Source organism: Capricornis sumatraensis, chromosome 11, assembly GCF_032405125.1.
Source record: "Capricornis sumatraensis isolate serow.1 chromosome 11, serow.2, whole genome shotgun sequence".
Classification (NCBI taxonomy): Eukaryota; Metazoa; Chordata; class Mammalia; order Artiodactyla; family Bovidae; genus Capricornis; species Capricornis sumatraensis.
This window is the reverse complement of record NC_091079.1, coordinates 100,362,760-100,376,876: the sequence shown is the minus strand read 5'-3', so window position 1 is coordinate 100,376,876 and position 14,117 is coordinate 100,362,760. Positions and strand designations below refer to the sequence as shown.

Sequence of the window (14,117 nt, the reverse complement as noted above, 5' to 3'; positions counted from 1 at the left end):
CCTCACCTCCAGGAATCAAACAAAAGAGGGAGAAGATGAGGCTGGACAAAAGGGAATCGTGTGAGCGAGGAGGAAGGTATGGAATAGGAAGGACGCGTGTGTAGGAAAAGCAATGGTCTGCGGGCCCTTTCATCCTGTTCCCAGGTTCAAATACTAGCAAGTCTCAAAGCCAGATAAGGCAGAGGCTCCAGAGCCCACCGGGCCTTGTGGTTTGCCTTTCCTGCCTGAGCACACTGCGAGCTTCCATCTTCCAGCCTCTTGTCCAGCAATTCGTGGGAAGCTGGGGGCTGAGCTGTGGCCAGTGGAGAGGGGCCAGTTCCAGCTGCGGCCTGTAAGAATTTCCGGGGGGTAATCCTCCACCTTCTTTTCCCTCCTGTAACAGCTTCAGGGCCCACGTGCTGAGGATCAGTGTCTCAAGACGGCAAGACCTTGAGTTCCTAAATGACGATACAGATCAGAGACGAACTACCCAACTCCTCTACCGATTCTGTGGGCAGTGCCGGGCTGGGACCAGCAATACTTCATTTCATTCAGTATTTTTTTAATTGTTTTAAACCACTGAGGTTTTAGGACTTTTGTTCATAATATTCGAGCTAGTGGGTTTTTTCACTACTATCTCCATTCAGTCACTTCAGTTATTCACTCAAAAATATTATTAAGTCAGAAAGCTGCACTGATAGGCCCTGATACAGATTAAATTACACAGACATGCACACACATCCTTCCTTGGATTTGCTAAACAACATATATTAATACTGATATAGGTTGAAAGATATTATTTTACGTGGAATTTAAATATAGCATATCCAGGAAGAGGGCATAAAAAATCAATGCTGTGAACGTGCTGCACTCAATATGCCAGCAAATTTGGAAAACTCAGCAGTGGCCACAGGACTGGAAAAGGTCAGTTTTCATTCCAATCCCAAAGAAAGGCAAGGCCAAAGAATGCTCAAGCTACCACACAACTGCACTCATCTCTCATGCTAGTAAAGTAATACTCAAAATTCTCCAAGCCAGGCTTCAGCAATACGTAAACCGTGAACTCCCTGATGTTCAAGCTGGTTTTAGAAAAGGCAGAGGAACCAGAGATCAAATTGCCAACATCTGCTGGATCATGGAAAAAGCAAGAGAGTTCCAGAAAAACATCTATTTCTGCTTTCTTGACTATGCCAAAGCCTTTGACTGTGTGGATCACAATAAACTGTGGAAAATTCTGAAAGAGATGGGAATACCAGACCACCTGACCTGCCTCTTGAGAAATCTGTATGCAGGTCAGGAAGCAACAGTTAGAACTGGACATGGAACAACAGACTGGTTTCAAATAGGAAAAGGAGTACGTCAAGGCTGTATACCGTCACCCTGCTTATTTAACTTATATGCAGAGTACATCACGAGAAACGCTGGAATGGAAGAAACACAAGCTGGAATCAAGATTGCCAGGAGAAATATCAATAACCTCAGATATGCAGATGACACCACCCTTACGGCAGAAAGTGAAGAGGAACTCAAAAGCCTCTTGATGAAAGTGAAAGAGGAGAGTGAAAAAGTTGGCTTAAAGCTCAACATTCAGAAAACAAAGATCATGGCATCTGGTCCCATCACTTCATGGGAAATAGATGGGGAAACAGTGGAAACAGTATCAGACTTTATTTTTTTGGGCTCCAAAATCACTGCAGATGGTGACTGCAGCCATGAAATGAAAATACGCTTACTCCTTGGAAGAAAAGTTATGACCAACCTAGATAGTATATTCAATAGCAGAGACATTACTTTGCCGACTAAAGTCCATCTAGTCAAGGCTATGGTTTTTCCAGTGGTCATGTATGGATGTGAGAGTTGGACTGTGAAGAAGGCTGAGCGCTGAAGAATTGATGCTTCTGAACTGTGTTGGCGAAGACTCTTGAGAGTCCCTTGGACTGCAAGGAGATCCAACCATTCCACTCTAAAGGAGATCAGCCCTGGGATTTCTTTGGGAGGAATGATGCTAAAGCTGAAGCTCCAGTACTCTGGCCACCTCATGCGAAGAGTTGACTCATTGGAAAAGACTCTGATGCTGGGAGGGCTTGGGGGCAGGAGGAGAAGGGGACGATCGAGGATGAGATGGCTGGATGGCATCACGGACTCGATGGACGTGAATCTGAGTGAACTCCGGGAGTTGGTGATGGACAGGGAGGCCTGGCGTGCTGCCACTCATGGGGTCGCAAAGAGTCGGACATGACTGAGTGACTGGACTGAACTGAAGAGAAAAACAGAACCTTATAACTCCTTTAGTCCAACTGCTTCATATTATAAGTGAGAAAATTTGGGACCAAAAGAGATTAGGAGCCTTTACCATTAAAAAAAATGGTTTTAATCTACTATTATTTCCTATATGAAGTTCACATAACAAAACCAGGGACTCTGAGGACATACTCAAAGTTTAAGAAGGCATTTTGAAAAGAACTTCATTTGCTTCCTGCCTTAAAACTCTCCCAGCACTGGAGGGGACGCGAACACACACCCGTGCGTAAGGCCGCACGTGACACGTGGCCAACGCCACTGCCCGGCAGTCAGCAGTGCAGCCTGGCTGCCGGCAGCCTTCCCGGACTCTTTCCCAGGCTGTGTCCAGAGACACAAAGTTCTCAAAAACCAGCAAGGGCGATGTTATGACAGGGAGCGAGCCAAGGCGTCTTTTCTGAAACGACAGGGCGCTGTTCCGGGGAGGACCCGCAGGCCACAGCTCATCGGCTCCTCCCTCTCGATCACGGGGAAGGAGCGCACAAAGCAACGCCCACCGGGACTCTCCTCCGCTCGGTCACCGGAAGGGTGCTGCCGAGAACAGTGTTCAGTGGGCTCGATTTACGGACAGCTGGCGCACGTCATGTGGGAGGAGAGAGGACGCAATGTCGTTAGGTAGAACTAAGTTTGGCCGAGAGGCTGTTGCTCCCGAGCCGTCGAATCCAACGAGGAGACTGCGAGTTTGTTCACTCTGCGTTCTCGGGGAGCCCAACCTCCAGGGGCTCGAGCCTGATGATCTGAGGTGGAGCTGATGCCATAACAGAAATACACTGCACAATAACTGGCATGACCTTGAATCATCCCCGACCAACCCCCAGCGCTGGGCCAAGGAAAACCATCTTCCACGGAGCTGACCTCTGGCGCCAAAAAGGCCACTGCTCTTCCCAAAGGGCACCTCGGAAGCTGTTGGTGTTCACTCGCTCAGTCGTGCCCAGCTCTCTGCGACCCCCTGGACTGCAGCACGCCAGGCCTCCCTGTCCACCACCAACTCCAGGAGTCCACCCAAACCCATGTCCATCGAGTCGGTGACGCCATCCAGCCATCTCATCGGAAACTGAGATTTCTATTTTTCTTCTTTGAGGGAAGAAATCATGTCTTATTCCCTGTTGTGTTCCTAATACCTCCCCAGCACATGGTTGGCACCAAATACATACTAAAAAAAAAATAAAGTGGAATAAAAATGAGACTCTTAGAAGAAGTGCTCTGATAATCATGTTGAATAAATAAATATTAATTGCAGGTATAATTAGCCCAGAAACGCATGGGGGTGGGGGGATGCCAGTCTTTTCTGGCTTTGCTCTTGAACCCTCACAAGCCTGGAGGAAAGGGGTCAGGAGTTCCGCAGCCCCAGAAGCTGAAACTGCATTTCAGTGACTACCTGAGGGGTGGGTTCCTAGAAGCAGACTGGGCTTTTGTGCCTTTGATTTATAGAGGGAGGGCCTTCCCTGGTGTCCAGTCACCTGCTGATGCAGGGGACACGGGTTCGATTCTGAGCGCCCCCACGACGGAGCCCGTGCATCGCAACGAGAGCAGCCCGCTCGCCACACCTGTAGCCAGCGCCAAGGCCACGGGGGCCCCGTGCGGCCAGACAGAAACGAAGGCGCAGTTTAAGATGCTTCACAGGGGGCGTGAACTAGGAGCAACCTTCCAGGTAGTGAGGGAGGCAGGAGAGGGCGGGCACAGGGGTTAGCTCAGGACTGGGTTTGGCTGAGGTCTGCTCTCATGGGGGAGCTCTGCAGGGTGGGTGGCGCCTGAGGGTTAGCCCACCACAGGGTTTCATACACTCACATCAGTCAGCCATCGATGGTGTTTCCAGGCGGCTCTAGTGATAAAGAGCCCGCCTGCCAATGCAGGCTTCATGAGAGTCATGGGTTCGATCCCTGGGCAGGAGGATCTCCTGGAGGAGGGAATGGCAGCCCACTCCAGTACTCTTGCCTGGAGGTCCATGGACAGAGGAGCCTGGTGGGCTGCAGTCCGTGGGCTTGCACAGTCAGACCTGACTGAGAGACCCAGCAGGCACACGTGCACGGAGCCAGGGTGGTGTTTCCAAGGGTGGCTCTCTACAGCAGAGGCGACTGAGCTGTTAGCAGCCAGGGCAGGGAGGACACGGGCCAGGGTCCTACTCTAGCACTTTCTTTAAAATTGTTATTGGAGTATAGTTGCCTTTCAATGCTGTGAGTTTCTGCTGTGCAGCAAAATGAATGAGCTCTGTGTGTGTGTGTGCGTGTGCATGTGTGTATGCGTGCGTGCATGCGTGTGCGTGTGTGCATGAGTACGTACGTGCATGTGCATGCATGCACATGTATGTGTGCACGTGCGTGTGTGTGCGTATGTTGTGCATGTGCATGCATGTGTGCGTGCGTGTGCGCGAGTGTGCGTGTGTGTGTGTGTGTAGCCCCTCTTGGATTTCCTTCCCACGTAGGTCACCACAGACCACTGAGGAGAATTCCCTGTGCTCTGTAGTGGGTTTGCATTAGTTATCTATTTATACACAGTATCTACAGTTCACTCTAGCACTTTCATTCATGGATTTTCATGAACAAATGCACATTTTTAGAAATAACAGTTTAACAGTAAAGTCATTCTTAAGGGTACTATGAGTTTCCTGTTTCCCTCATTCCAGATTAAAATGTACTTGCTATGCCTGGTTATAGTTGAAAGCATATCGGGGGTCTTCCCTGACTGTCCGGAGGCTGAGACTCTGAGCTCCCAGTGCAGAGGGGCCTGGGTTCAGCCCCTGGTCAGGGAGCTAGGTCCCACCTGCTGCGACGGAGACCTGGCACAACCAAGTAAATAAATATTCAAAAAAAAGCTGTTAGGTTCTATATTATTTTAGAAACATAAAGCCATTTCCCTCCCCCAGATTTCCTTCTAACTGCAAAAAAGTTCCTATTTCCATCACATAGCTTTATGTTTTAACAATCACAGTTTAAATTCATCTCTGAAAGGTTTTTTTTGCTTGTAAGCCTCACGTTTGCCATATTAAACTATAGTTGCGGATTCACTGTGTGCTGGGCATTTTGCTAGCTTTTGGATAGTCAACAATGAACAAGACAGTTTGTTTTCAAGGAGGTGATGGTTTTGAGAAAAGTCAACAATTGAAAGTAAACAGCAATGAGCCTCGATGCGGGGACTCGAGGGTTCCACGGGAACATGCAGAAGGGCATCCAGTCGTGGCGTGGGGGTCCAAGCAGGGGTTCCGAGAAGAAGGGTTCTGGTCAAGGGCCCCAGGAGGTTGGTCCCGGTCCACCCTCCCCACCCAGGGGCCACTCAGCTCAGGCTGGCTCCGGGGCCTCTCCTCGCCCTTCATCCAGGGTGAGGAGCGACGGCAGCAACTCTTCATATCAAAGCAAGAAAGTTGGTGAAAAGGAAAACCACGTAAACTGTCTGCACCTTCCATACATCTCCAGATCTACAAACGTCCCATTTTGCGTCAGGAAGCCAGTCTCAGCACCTGTGCGTTTGTGGGTGAAGCACCGTCATAAAAAGCAGAAACCTTTAATTAAGCGATGAAGCGTGACTAACAGGGGATAGAAGATTAAACGATGAGCGTAAAGTGAGAGTTCACTTAAACCGACACACGCTTTTTCTAAGTGCATAAAATCGGCCACCTACAAACAGGGGTGCAGCTCCTAGCATGCCTCCTTTCTGAGAGTCCCACCTCAATATTAATATGCAACCACAATGCACATTAAAAATAATTTTTGCTATAAAAACTTGAAAGTTTTTTTATAGTTTGTTTTTGAAAACAAACTATATTTGGCTCTGAGCAGCTTATTAAGTTATGGTTGGCCATGATTTATCAGCAAAAGCAAATCTATTGCAAAATATGTTTTCAAAATCACTGATATTTGAATAAATACCAAATTTAACTATGGCTGAAATTAGCAAAGTACAATGTTTTATACACATTTAACTAATTTATTAATTTTGATTTTTTCAGTTTTCTTTTCCACGCTCTAGAGCAAAGACAGATGCTTTTTCCAGGTGGCAAGAATTTTTCGTAGGCTCTTAAAAAGTTCTTGATGAAAGTGAAAGAGGAGAGTGAAAAAGTTGGCTTAAAGCTCAACATTCAGAAAACTAAGATCATGGCATCTGGTCCCAGCACTTCATGGCAAATAGATGGGGAAACAGTGGAAACAGTGTCAGACTTTATTTTTCTGGGCTCCAAAATCACTGCAGATAGTGATTGCAGCCATGAAATGAAAAGACGCTTACTCCTTGGAAGAAAAGTTATGACCAACCTAGATAGCATATTGAAAAGCAGAGACATTACTTTGCCAACTAAGGCCCGTCTAGTCAAGGCTATGGTTTTTCCAGTGGTCATGTATGGATGTTAGAGTTGGATTGTGAAGAAAGCTGAGCACCGAAGAATTGATGCTTTTGAACTGTGGTGTTGGAGAAGACTCTTGAGAGTCCCTTGGACTGCAAGGAGATCCACCCAGTCCATCCTAAAGGAGATCAGTCCTGGGTGTTCTTTGGAAGGACTGATGCTGAAGCTGAAACTCCAGTACTTTGGCCACCTCATGCGAAGAGTTGACTCATTGGAAAAGACTCTGATGCTGGGAGGGATTGGGGGCAGGAGGAGAAGGGGACGACTGAGGATGAGATGGCTGGATGGCATCACGGACTCGATGGACACCGAGTCCGAGTGAATTCCGGGAGTTGGTGATGGACAGGGAGGCCTGGCATGCTGCGATTCATGGGGTCGCAAAGCGTCAGACACAACTGAGCGGCTGAGCTGAACTGAACTGGAAAGTTTGCTCTTTCACGGTTCTCTGTCTACAGAACCTAAAAGATGCACCGGATGTGCCCACAGAGAGTGTTGTAACCAAAAGTAAAGTCAGAGGCTAGAATATTTACGCTTATGTAGTTGTCAGAGATGGGCCTCCCTCGTGGTTCGGGAGTAAAGAATCTGCCTGCCAAGCAGGAGACTGGGGTTCGATCTCTGGTCTGGGAAGAGTCCCAAGAGAAGGAAATGGCAACCCACTCCAGTGTTCCTGCCTGGGAACTCCCACGGACAGGGGAGCCTGGCGCGCTACAGGTCATGGGTTCGCCAAAGAGTCGGACACAAGGACCGGCCAGCGCAGCAGCAGCAGATCTCAGAAACAGACTCGGGTGCGACAGGCACTCTCCACGCCTCTCCGAAGCCGTGACGGTGGACCACTGACACGAACTCTGATGGACTGAAACAGGGCCGAGCAGGTCCTTTGACCAACACCACCCCCTCGGGTACCGTGGGGCCTGTGAGCCGCTGGCATCTGACGCATCTGCTGAACCGGAACGAACTCGAGCCGTGAGGACTGAAGAAACACTGAGACTCTCGCCGCACAGTTTCAATCCTGAGCGCCGGGCAAGGGGCCAGGAGGCAGTCGGCCATACGGAACAGGCTGCGGCGGGCAGCAGAGGCTTCAGACCAGCCACCAGATGAAGGGGCCAAGGAGCAGAAAGCCTCAGACCCTGAAACACTGGCCAGGTTAGAGACCGCGATCAGTCCTGAGCCCTGAGCGCGCTTCCATGTGGAGTCACGCTCCAGTCTGCAGTCACACACACGCAGATGCAAGCAGACATACGCACTTTATATACGTGCACAGCACACTATCGTTAGAATGTCCACATCTATATACGCATTACATGTATAATGTAAATGTGTACATAGATAGACAAACAAGTATAGCTTTAGTAACCTGCACTGGTGATTCCAGTGAAGGAAAACCAAAGCAATATTCAACCCAAGAAATTACTTTGACGTGCAAAAGGTTTAACATAATGTATTACCCGGTGATTCTGAAACCTAGCTGTTTATTAGAGTCAGTAACCATTTTAGAACTTCACATTCCTAAGTCACACCCAAGACCGTGGGTATCTGAATCTCTGAGGCGAAAGCTCAGAAACGTGCATATTCAAAAAACCAAGAAGACACGAAAGGACAGCTTGGTCCCTTATGTTGCGGAACGGCTAGTTTTCAGATGTAAACATGTCAGCCTTGGCCCCAAAGGACAGCGTTGGAATCAGAGTGCAAGATAGATATCATTTGTATGCTGCTTCCTAGTAGAAGCATCTTTAAAGCCAGTAATAACAAGAAACTAATTCACTAAGTAATGGTTCTCTCCTCAAATGGGCCATTACCCAAGTAAAAGTGAAATGTAATCAAAGAAACATAGTCTTCATGTGTGAACTATCAGCTTCTACTTCATCAAGAAAGTAACCCAAACTGGGCTCCTTCTGCCCCCGAAACACTGGGCGGCGTGTCTTTGGTGATGGAGTCCTGCTTGTTAATATCTTTACTGAAAGAGTTGCCCATATTAGCAAAACCACTCTAATCTTTAATATAGTTTTGTGGAAAGGAAGAATGCAGTGTCGGAGTCTGAGAGTGGATTAGAATCCTGCTGCAGTGCGTGCCGGCCGTGTGGCACTGCTTGCGTTACTTCAGATTTCTGAGCTTCAGACTCTCTGTGTCTGTGACGGGGTGGCAGTGCCCAGCGTTTGTGGTTACCCTGAGGACTGGAGAACACAACATTTGTAGAGCGCTGCGCCTAGTCGATAATCAATAATAGTGGCTGCTGCTCTTTTTATTAAAATAATCTGCCAAGTCCCAGTTGCACAGACTGTCATCACTGTCGTTGACTGGGGGAATGTTTTTCTGGGATTTTATAAAAACCTGTCTAGACCCACGGAAAAGAAAATCAAATCATTCTCTCCACTAGCTTTGTGCTAGTTTTTTGTATTTCCTCTTCTGGAGGAGGAAGATACTCAAGGGGGTAATTATCATGAATCTTAGTATTTAACAAAATATCCCTTAGATGAATCTCTCATCAGAGCTTGACATTTATGATAGAAATTAAATCCAGATCGCTAACTCCAGTTCAGTTCTTCAAGGATATTTTGAGCAAGCACGACTTGCTTTGATGAAGTGGGACATTCATCACAGATACGGCCTTTGTGGAGTCGCTGAGTCGGGTCTGACTCTTTGCAACCCCATGGGGACTGTAGTCCGCCAGGATCCTCTGTCCATGGAATTCTCCAGGCAAAAATACTGGAATGGATAGCCATTCCCTTCTTCAAGGAGTCTTCCCAATCCAGGGATGGAGCCCAGGTCTCCTGCATTGCAGGCAGATTCTTTACCGTCTGAACCAGCAAGGAAGTCCTTGGGTACATCAAAACCACGTAAAAAGGAAACACGGTCCAAGGATCCTTTCAACATGGACTCCAAGAAAATTAAACAATAAGAAGCCACTTGCTTTTTCTTTAGACTTTCTCTCTCTTTTTTTTTTTTTGCAGTTCATTAAAATCTTCTGTCACCTTAATAATGTCAAGGACAGGCATCATAGCTGTCCTGTCCTCACTCATCAGCTCTGCACTGAAAATAGTGAATACTCATACCAGCTAGAGTTGAGTTTTTACATAGAAATTCCTTATGTGAAGGGCTTTCCCGGTGGCACTAGCAGTAAAGAACCCGCCTGCCAATGCAGGAGACCTGAGCTGTGGGTTCAGTCCCTGGGACAGGAAGATCCCCTGGAGGAGGGCACGGCAAACCACTCCAGTGTTCTTGTCTAGAGAATCCCGTGGACGAGGAGCCTGGCGAACTACGGTCCATGGGGTCACAAAGAGTCGGACACGACTGAGCGACTTAGCATGATTGATTTGAATCAATCTCCACAATAGCTCTATGGACTCAAATATTATTTTTCCCACTCAGATGAGGAAAGGAAGCCTTGGACACTTAAAGTGACTGGCTCAGCGTCCCATGGTTAGAGTTCAAACTCAGGTCTGGCTGACTGTCCGAGTCTCTGATATTTACCACTGGGCCATCCTGCTTCTCCTAACCACAAGTTCAGCATAATTAATATGCCGAACTTTAAAACAGTATTTCCTCTTTTACAGATGGAACGGGAAGCCTGTGGTTATGGCATGAAAAGGGAGGTGCAGGGAGTGGTAGCCTGGAGTAAGGGAAGCTTTCCAAGGTTAGTTTTACTTGGAATTCTAAAACAAATACCCTTGGTACAAGGGAGGAATTACGACCATCTTCCAGGTGCCATAAAATATGTATCTCCCGGTCATTTTTATTACTTGTCTCTCTGCCTTTTTATAAAACCATACTAAGAATTGGAAAAAAAAATTATTTTTTTAAAGTTTCTATTTGGAGTGGCTGACAGCTGGTGGTCTTGGGTATAAGTGAGCCTCAGAACTAGAACAAAGGTGGTTTTTCCTTTCTTTCTTTTTCAGTTCATATACTTATCATCCATGTCTCGCCTGTTTTTCCTGGTTTCTCTTAGGACCGCTTGGGTGTCCAGGGTGGGGGCAGAGATGTCCAGCCTACATCAGAGGAGCCTAAAGACCATGGGTGGGCCCTGGGGTCACAGACATCAAGCAGAGAGGAGGAACGAGGAGAAGGGAGGGGGCGAGACGGACAGTGGAAAAGAAAGAGGGATGAGGGTGCCGGCGGCTGGATGAGGCAGGGTGAAAACCGACGCCGCGCCCACCCGGCTGTTCGGCCTGCTCGCACGCTGCTGCTTTACACGGCGGTCCTGCACTGAGCCAGAGGCTGAGGCTGCTGCTTCAGGGAAGAAATCCAACTTCTGCTGGCCTTGCTTACGGCCTGAGGCCCAGGGTTGAACATGAGCTGCCTCTACGAGTCCATGATTCCCCTTGGGAAAAGCCAGAATAAGCTAGAAACTTTAGAAAGAAAACATGTTTCCTGTTTAAAGAGGAGATGCTTAATCCCCTCTTTGTTCTCTGCTAAACGCCCCTCCTTGCAGACTAAAAGGAAGGGTGACATCTGCCCTGGCTCCAGGTGAGGGACGCCGGCCTTTCCCTAAGCCGATAAGCAGGGCCTTGATCACAGTTTGGGGCTGTGAGTTCTTAACTCTCAATAAGACAAAGATTTTGTAAAAGAAGGATGGCCAGTAAGGGACAGCCCGTCACTGGCTATCAGAAGAAATGGGGCATGGTAATGATGTGAAGAGCTGACTCACTGGAAAAGGCCCTGAGGCTGGGAAAGGTTGAGGGCCCGAGGAGGAGACAGGATGGAGGGACGTGAGACTGAGCAAACTCAGGGAGACGCTGAAGGACAGGGAGGCCCGGCGAGCTGCAGCTCGCGGGGCCGCGAAGAGTCGGACACGACTGGGCAGCTGCACAGCAGCGATGAACGGATGAGCGGCTTCAGGCTTCGGTGGGGCTGTTGAGTCGCTGAGCCATGCCCGACTCTTTGAGACCCAGAGTCATGCCCGACTCTTTGAGACCCCATGGACCGCAGCCCACCACGCCCCTCTGTCCATGGGCTTTCCCAGGCAGGAATCCTAGAGTGGGCTGTCCTTTCTCTCTTCAGGGGATCGTCCCAGCCCTGGGATGAACCCATGTTGCCTGCACTGGCACGAATCTTTTCTTGCCACCGAGCCCCCGAGAAGCCCAGAGAGCGGCTCCAGTGCTTGGCCTAACGACGAGACAACTGCCTCCTGATTTCCTGGAAAATGCTTCCCAGAAGTGGCTCCTCGGGTGTCTCGGCAGCAAGCCTCCCCACCCCGAGTGTCCTCCCCACCCCGAGCGTCCGCTCTCAAACAGCTCTGTGCCCCGGTTGCCACCTTCATCGCCACGTTCACCTCTCTCTGCTCTCCTTCCAGCGCAGCTGTGCCCAAGGCAGGGCAGGAGTGAAAGCGAAGTCGCTCAGGCGCCTCCGGCCCTGCGCGACCCTGTGGACTGCAGCCCGCCAGGCTCCTCGGTCCATGGGACACTCCAGGCAAGAACACTGGAGGGTCACCAGCTCCTTCTCCAGGGGATCTTCCTGACGGAACCCATGGCTTCTGTATCCCCTGCGCTGCAGGCGGGTTCTTTACCACTGAGCCACCGGGGCAGCCCACACGGCACACAGCACGTGCTAAACTGAGATGCGAGTTCAGCTAACACCTTATTAAACAAGATATTAAGGCAATAAGAATACATCTATGCAGTCCCTCCCTCAAGCAGAGAAGCCCACACGGCACACAGCACGTGCTAAATTGAGATACGAGCTCAACTAATACCTTATTAAACAAGATATTAAGGTAATGAAAACATATCTATGCAGTCCCTCCCTCAAGCAGAGTAGGCATTCCAGGAGGCACTACTACATATTATTATGTGTTAATGATGCCCCAAGAGTTGTACGCTGGAACAGTATTACCTTCGAATATCTTTCCTAAAGCAACTGGGATAGGGTTTGCACAATTTTTTTAACATTAAATTTTTAATGAGTTAAATTTTTCTTTAACTTGTTTAAAGAATGAATGTCCTCTGGAAACCAGTTTAAAAATGCAATTCCCTTCCCATCCACAGATTTTTCAAAATAGGCATTAGAGGCAGACTGGGGGCAGGAGGAGAAGGGGACGACAGAGGATGAGATGGCTGGATGGCATCACCGACTCGATGGACGTAAGTTTGAGCGAACTCCGGGAGTTGGTGATGGACAGGGAGGCCTGGCGTGCTGCAGTCCATGGGGTTGCAAAGAGTCAGACACGACTGAGGGACTGAACTGAACTGAAAGTTTTACTTTCAAATTGAGAGAGAGAGGGAAATAAAATCTATATACAGATATATTAACACTTTATTAGGCCTTAAGACTTTTTATCCTATAGAACCAAACATGTTTGGAAGAATGGCAACATATTTATAAAAAATCTGTGTTGGCATAGTGATTTTAAAAGAATTCTAGACTCAAATGATCTGGACACTAGCCCAATATGTTTGCTTTGGGAGAACTTTTCCAAGACTAGACTCTGCATAGGTAAATCAAGGAAATTCACTGAACCAAACCTTTAGAACTGCTGTTTTCAGAGCTTCAGGAATCACGGAGGAACCTAGGTGTGTAACCACACAGGATCTTAGTCTAAGTCCTTTGCCAAAACATATAAACACCTTTAGACACTCCTTCCACATGTCCATGGAACCTACACAAATCTCCCTTCTAGAGAAAAAGCCTCTTTGTAGATGCATTCACCTGGACGTGCTTTGCCGACTAATCCCATTTGATGGATGGAGACTTAACTGAGATTTTAGCAAATGAAAGTTGAATGTGAAACCAAAAAAAAACACAAAACCAACATGGAAGGAATTTAAATTCCCACACCTGCACCGCTATAGGAAACATTTATTTCCTTATTCTTGAGCAGTATAGCTAAAGGCAACCTGGTCTGAGTAGAGGACTACGTCCTCCAGCTAACCATTTGCTAATCTGGTGGGTCAGCCGTCCCCTATGATACCAGCGAATGTCACTGAACGTGCTGTCCTTTACTGGACTGGATCTAAGTGGAGGCCACTGTATATAATCCAGTCTTAAGAAAAACTGTGCAGCTGCCAGTGACCTTTTGAGGAAGACCAGTCTCTCTCTCTTGCTGAAAATATAATAACTTTCTACTGTCTTCCTGCAAAAGCTCAGAATCCCTGGTCCGAAAAATAGAAGAGATGATGTCAGTGAGTTTGTGTTTACCTCTTCGGTTCCATCTCTTGGCAAGCTCTCCATACCAAGGCATGTGCACACACGTGTGCACACACATGTGCACACACGTGTGCACACACACAGACACACATACAGACAATGCACTCTCATCTCCAGCCATACTGAACCACGCCCAGTAACGGAAATGCCCACCTTCTCGCCAACTCCACCCCTCCGTACGCCGTGCATGCTGTTTTCTCTGCTTGCAACAGCTGTCCCGCACTTTCCGGTTAATTTCTCTCCCTCACTTGAAAACCAGTCTATATGTGCCGCTTCCAGGAAGCCTTCCTTCCCCAGCCCTCCAGGTCTGGCTTGGTTATCTATTCCTGTGCCCTACAGGGCTCTGTGAATTCTCCCACGATAGCATACG

The 14,117-nt window shown here is 48.3% G+C and overlaps 1 protein-coding gene across 7 annotated transcripts in view; it reads right to left on the bottom strand.

Moving 5' to 3' along the window:
• COL14A1 (collagen type XIV alpha 1 chain) overlaps positions 1-14,117 on the bottom strand; it is a 231,080-nt gene that overhangs the window by 47,315 nt on the left and 169,648 nt on the right. The gene's annotated exons all lie outside the window — the stretch shown is intronic.